The sequence below is a fragment of the Mycetomoellerius zeteki genome, unplaced genomic scaffold (genome assembly GCF_001594055.1).
Source record: "Mycetomoellerius zeteki isolate Tzet28-1 unplaced genomic scaffold, Tzet1.0 scaffold64, whole genome shotgun sequence".
Taxonomy (NCBI): domain Eukaryota; kingdom Metazoa; phylum Arthropoda; class Insecta; order Hymenoptera; family Formicidae; genus Mycetomoellerius; species Mycetomoellerius zeteki.
In genome coordinates, this window is record NW_017257654.1 from 1,602,296 (window position 1) to 1,609,452 (window position 7,157).

Genomic DNA, 7,157 nt, shown 5'->3' on the forward strand with positions numbered 1-7,157 from the left:
ACTCTTGTTCCGCCAGCACGCTGAGGTTTTACGTGGTTATTTATACTTATTTTGCAAGCAACAAATTGCTAAATTGCATATTTCGAGAGCAACTAATTCGGACGACATCCTAGGACCAATTTTAAGTGAGCAACAAATCCTTTACTAGTACTTTACTCTTGTTCCGCCAGCACGTTGAGGCTTCTCGTTGTTATTTACACTTTTTCAGTATGTAAAGTATTAAAAAAAATGTTATTTCGGCAGCAACAAATTAGCAACAAATTCCTACGTTATTTCTGCGTAGATTGGCTTTGTTGTAGGTATTGTTCCGCTAATTGAATCTTCCTTTAGCGAAACATCGTTTTTTTAAATAAACCGACAGAGCAACAAATTTTTTTCTTTGGCAACTTTTTAGCAACAAATGAGCAACAAATAAAAATGTTAGTTAGAATCGATTCCGCTCATTTTGTTCCGCTAAGTTATAAGACGTAACAAAAAGCCATATTCACCTTGATAGCATAATTCATAAGCAAACAGGATAGGTGTACCACAAGCAAATTTGACCCAATTTAAAGAACTTCCTTAAGCTTCATCTAAAAATAATAAGAGCCACATCTAAGTATAAAATAGTAAGCTAAAGAATCATATTTTTTAATACAATAAAATTTTCTTAAATTAGGATTATTAGGAATACAATAATTGTTGCAATTTTACAACGTTTTTATAATAGAAGGAAGGAATTCTTCACAACAAACCATTCGAGAAAATTAAAAATTATTAAGGTATGATAAATAAGATAGAGAATTAAATACAAGATAGGTAGATGTGAATATAATGGCTGCGTTCAGCAGAGAAAACCGTTCACTGAGCGCTACATAACTTTACGGTCCAAACACGGCATTAGAGAAATAATAAACAGTAATAAATAAGTAAGGAATATGATATTAAAGATTATCGATAATAGACAATTTATTTTATATTACGAATTATAACGAATAAACATATTACTCATAGAATAATCCCTTTTTTGCTCAGGGAGCGCTCAGTGAACGGTTTTCTCTGCTGAATGCAGTCATTATATACACCCAGAAAAAGGTTTCTTCGATTCAAAGAAATGTTCCTTTGCTATATATGGTTAAAGAAAAAATTATTTTCAAATCAAAGAAATGACGTTCAAATCAAAGAAATTTTTTCTTTAACCGTATAGCAAAGAAACATTTCTTTTAATGAAAGAAACCTTTCTCTAGGTATAACACAATAATTAACGAAAAAGCTTTATTGAACTGGATTTTAATGCTTAAATAATATTTCGGTGTGATTTATATACATCCAGGTTTACAATTGGCTGTCAAAATCAATTTGAGTTTTCGCAATCTTAAACTGAAATGGTGTATTGATGCTAATAAGTATGCTAAAAAGCTGTAAATAATTTATTGCGAAAATATCATCTACACCAGGATTTGAACCTGGACCTCTATTACAGTGACGTGATGAATGTTTTAACCAATTTGATCATTGAGACTGTGGTGATATATTGTTGCAATAACTAGCATATATAAGGAATTTGTTAAAGAATTAAACAAAAGAAGATTAAGTAAAGGGAGTGAGTAATTAATTAATATACTCGATTCTTTAGACATTATTGATTGCAGAAGAACAGATAATTATACAATTTATGCTTAAAAATAAAAAAAGAAAATTTATTTATTTAATGGAGAGAGAGAGAGAGATATGGAGGGAGGGAGAGAGATGAAAATAAATGAAATTTTTTGTACGTACATATTGTCTCAGCAATATCTCCGATAGTGTAGTTAGTTCCATATCTCTTAGCAAGAGCTATCTTCGCTTTCATGCCAATATCATTCTGAAAAATTGTTAAAATTATGTAAATTTTTTATGTTTCATTATTCATACATGTTCATATACCAATTCATGATGTTTCAAATTATTTCTTATAAATAATTATGTTAAGCATTATGTAAGAATATCATGTGTTTCATTCCCATAGATATATAGTGAGATGACCAATCAAATTAGAAATTCGCCCCCAAATTTACAAACAATATAAAGCCGGTATTAGAAATCAGCCATCAATCAGAAATCAGCTTCAAATTATTTTCAGTCATCATTATGCGCAATGAAGCACCTTGTATTTTTACATCGTGTTAACGAAGATAATGATAATGTAATGCAATGGTAACATGAACTGCTTCGAATTTGTTTTGTGTAGAATTGAATCAATTACTAAACTAAATTGTTATTAAGTTTGTAAAAAGAATTAATATCTAGTCTTCTTAATATAGACATAAAATGTCTCTTCATACCAAAATTGGATATATGTTTATTAGACATTTTTGATTTTTTGTATGTGTTGAAGTCGTTGTAGTTATTTTGGCACTATGATACAGTATGAAGGGACACCCTGTATATAATTATGTTTGCATTGACTCGTAATTCAGGTAACGATACACTGAAAAAAGAGTCTAGTTATAGCTATCAAATATTAAGTGATGAAATAATTTTAACTAAATATTAAGGTAATATAACTAAACATAATTTTACCTTTACAAATATTTAGTAAGTATTACCAAACGATACTATTACCAATGATACTTATTAATATATAACTATTTATAAAGGTAAAATTAGTTTAGTTACATTACCTGAACATTTAGTTGAAATTATTTCACTCAATATTTGGTGGCTAATAACTAGAAACTTTTTTCATTGTGCTATCTCACTGATAAATATAGTAATGACAAGAAAACTAATTGTTTTCTCTGTAAGTATTATTACAGAGAAAATAATTAGTTTCCTTTGTAATTATCATTGTTTTATCAATTCAATACTGTTTCTTTATACATAATTATTTTATCACAAGTTTCTCAAAACTATATTTGTCTTATAATTAAATTTACTCACCAAATCGTTGTAATTGCTAACATATTTTTTTGAGTAACTATAAGGGAACATTAATAGTTCCGAATAGCTATGGAACGAAAGGTATATGTAGAATTTGTCACAAATAGATTTAATATATTCGGATAGACTTTATTTCAATATCGGAGAACGGCGCAGGTCCAGGATAGGTTTCACTGCATGGACCACTGACATTGCCTCCACCTGAAGATATCAAATTATATGTAATTATATAATAATTATATAATAAATATTCAGAAATATCGAATTCCGATCTTAATATCATAAACTCTCCAAAGTCTATAAAATAATCTCGACTTTTTATTAGATATTATATTTTTAATTTTTTACTTTTTCTGACATAATATCATATAAATTTACTTTGCCATGTGTAACCCCAACTTTCTGTTAGGATCGATGCCACAACAATCGTCACCATATGGCTTACGTGTCTTCCTCCACATTCGATCCTGAAATAAATTAAAAATATTCATGTAATTAAGCATTAATTTATAAATTATTGAATAATGTTTTATATTTTCAGCGCTGCCATTTACTAACTTTGGTCATTTTTTTGTCATCTTTTTTTGGCATGTATGGTTAAAAAGTCACTATTGCTTATTGGCGTTGGCGCGTTTCGGATTATGTTCAGATTCCCACCTGGGTACTCCCCAAATATCATCTTTGTTTAATATTCGGTGAACAACAACAATAAAATGATATCTGATACAACAAAATGATATTTTGAGTTGGAATCTGAACATAGTCCAAAGTAGATCATTATAATTATTTTTTCTGAGCTAATATGAAATTTGTAAAAGAATAAATAAACGTTCTATTTATATTTTTGTTGTTTCGTCTCATAATAATTACTACTTATTCACTATTGCTCAAAACTGTATTCCACCTCGCACTCGCAACGCTCTTGAAATTATTTTATCCATTCGAAGGTCCGGACATTCGAATAATAACGGTAATGTTTGCGCGACACGATATTATTGTGAACACGGTGAGCTTTCTCACACTGGGATCACATTAGATAATTCTTGATATTTTTTCTGTCCCTTTCCACCTCATGGGGTGTATAAAAATTTTTTCTGTAAAATTGGATATACTCGTAGGTTTGATTTGAATTCCTGTTTGTGGAGAGGCTCACCGGGTAGCAGACACATAGTGTCATTAGATGTAGCATATACGGTTTTTGTCTCTGAAGAGGGCTCAAAAATGAGCCGAAACATGTAAGCGTTATTTATAATAAAGGATTTTTATTATTACAAAAAATTGTTTTTGGCGCAAACATCATCCGCGCTTGATTCCTATTGCCCGTTTCCATTACGATTATTATTTTATCCTTGTTGTTTATCAAATATTAAACAACGACAAATAATTCGAGCGTTGTGAGTGCCAGTTTGAATGCAATTCAAGTACTACTCCGGTGTTAAGTTTTGACAGAACTACTTTGTAGAAGGCGACATGACTTTCGAAAACTACAGTTATTTTTCACATTTAAAGAATACGTTTGTCTTCTTTTGCTGCATTTTTTTGAAGATTTATTTTTTGTATGATGAATGTGTTTATCCTTTTGCTTTATCTATATCTAGATAATATTAATATTTAAACTTTTATTTTGTTTTATCTTATTTTTATTATTATTTAATTTTTATCTTTTCGTTTGTATCTCAAGAAGTTGAAAGAAAAAAAAATTTTTTTAAATGTTAGCAACCCACTTTGAGATATTGAAATTTTCAAAATGCCATCAGATTCAGAATCGTTTGTACTTGTTTGTACCCCTCAGGGGATACCCGTTTGTACCGATTTTTCAAAATAGAGTGAGCGCTAAAAAATATTCACAAATGGCGAAATTAGCGCTCACTCCTATTTTGAAAAATCGGTACAAACACCCCCTGAGAGGTACAAACGAAACGAACTGCGGTACAATCGGGTACAAACCTAGCTCTATCCAATGCATATAAAAAATTGTTTTTCTTCAAGTCGAATGCTAACATAGGTATTTTAATCAATCGAACAATAGGTTACTTTTTGTCACTTTTGTCAATAAGAAGTCGTCACTATTTTTTGTTCCGATGATTGGAAGAGCAGCGCTAGATATTAAAAATCGTGCTTATCGTGGTGTGCGTATACACGTATCCATCGGGATTGCACACTGGGAAGATATACCAATTGTGACTCTCAGCTATAGCTCTGATCTGCTTGTCAGCAATTGATCCAAGATATACAAAACAGTCGCCGGTGCGATCCATTCCCTGGCGTGAATGCCACTCTCAAAAAAAACTCCAGGATTATTATGTTTAAAGGAAATCTTGACACCTTTAATTTCACGACCCTCATATGATTTGCCAGCCACGACAGTTTGTACTATGGAGGGATATTTCTTTTCCAAGTTATCTAGATATTCATAAATTGTGTCGAGAGTATGATACTTTGTGAAATCTAATGTCTTTGATTTCTCGGCTCTCGCGGTCATCGTTCGATTGATTAATGTCTGAACATTCTCAATAGAAACTTTATAGGGTGCTTGGATCTGTGCCATCAATTCGTAGAATTCGGACAGTTTCTGCGGGGCTATCATAAGTTCCGCCTGTTTATTCACAGACGGTTCTTTCCAGAAAGAAAACTGTAAACAATGTTTAATTTTGTTTATTTAAAATATAATATTACACCCAGAGAGAGAGAGAGAGAGAAAGGTTTCTTCGATTCAAAGAAATGTTTATTTGCTATACAGTTAAAGAAAAAATTTCTTTGATTTGAAAATAATATTTTTAAATCAAATAAAAAATTTATTTGTTCAAATCAAAGAAATTTTTTCTTTAACCGTATAGCAAAGAAACATTTCTTTGAATCGAAGAAACCTTTCTCTGGGTGTAGTTTAAAAAATTAGTTACATGTTTATAAAGTTTTATATTTTCTAAATGTTGTAAATAAATAATGTTATAAAGGACTTCACACTATAATCATGTAGAAAAAGTGGCTGCGGCCAAATTGACTGAAACTGATATTTTATTATGTGTTTTCTTTACATCAATTTTTTTACATCATTGATTTATATCTTATTATTCTGTGCAGAAAAATACCTACTAAGTAAAATTACTAAAAATGGAATAGTAGATAAAGATATTTTTCAGTTCGATTAGATCCAAAATAGCAACTTTTCTGTGGGGTCCTTTGTAAGTAAAACTGATTATATGAATTTTAGAAATTTGCATTAGACCAGGCAAATTAGGTTTTGAGAGGAAAAAAAATTTATCCGAAATCCGACTATTGGGGGTGGTGAAGGGACTTATAAGGATGAAAAAAAAAATTAATGTCCAAGCGGCCGTGAGGTAACCTGTTTACTAGGGGGGTTGAAAGGGGGTAAAAATGGTTTTTGGCGATTTCCGGTAAAAGTTGACATCTTATCAAAAAATGTTAAATACAAAAGTTGTAGGTCTTGAAAAAATCTATAACTTTTGTAGAGGGCACTTTTTTACATAACCTAAAAATTTCCGAGTTAAATGCAAAAAATCAAGTTTTCGGTTTTTTATTTTTCATTTCTCGAAAAATGATTTAATTTTGATGAAAGTTGGTGGAATACTACTTTTGAATGTCTAGAATAACTACAAATTTTTGGAGTTTGGAGAAGCGAATAGTTTCTAAGATATTCGATTTTTTCAAAAAAACACCCCCTTTTTCAAAAAGATTTTGTGGCCAGGAGAATGATCGTGCAATGCTCTACTGGGTCGCTTTTTTTTTGTTATTAAATGTACTTTTCAACTATTTAATAATATATAGAGGTCACTATGGAAAAATATGTTTAAAAATGCGAAAAACCAAAAAAATCGCTTTTGGAACTTAGTTTTTTTGTTTAATTGTTGATTATTTGTTTAAATTAACTACAAAATGCACAAACTAGTTCATCCATTCGATTCTACCAGAAAAAATACGTAAGAAAACGTATTTCTAAATTATTATTCTAAATCCTAAGTTCTGGAATGAACTAGAACGAAGGAATATTGGCGGCAAAGGTAATTAACGGTACTACCTGTATCCCAAAATTTTCCACAGGTAGAATAGCCTATCCGGCACAGGATTACCCCCCTCCCCCTCTCCCCTTCCCTTTTCAACTAGGAGCAGCTGCTGCGTCCCAACAGTGCTGCCATGGATGTAGGTGTAAAGTGGCGGGAATCGGACGTGGACTCAGTCTGGTTTCGCAGCAACTGCCATTCGTACCGCTATTAAGTGAGAAGGACTTACAGTTTGCT

At 31.0% G+C, this 7,157-nt stretch overlaps 1 pseudogene; it reads right to left on the reverse strand.

Moving 5' to 3' along the window:
- The window catches only part of LOC108728762 (zinc carboxypeptidase-like), an 11,081-nt pseudogene that overhangs the window by 2,377 nt on the left and 1,547 nt on the right, over window positions 1-7,157 (reverse strand).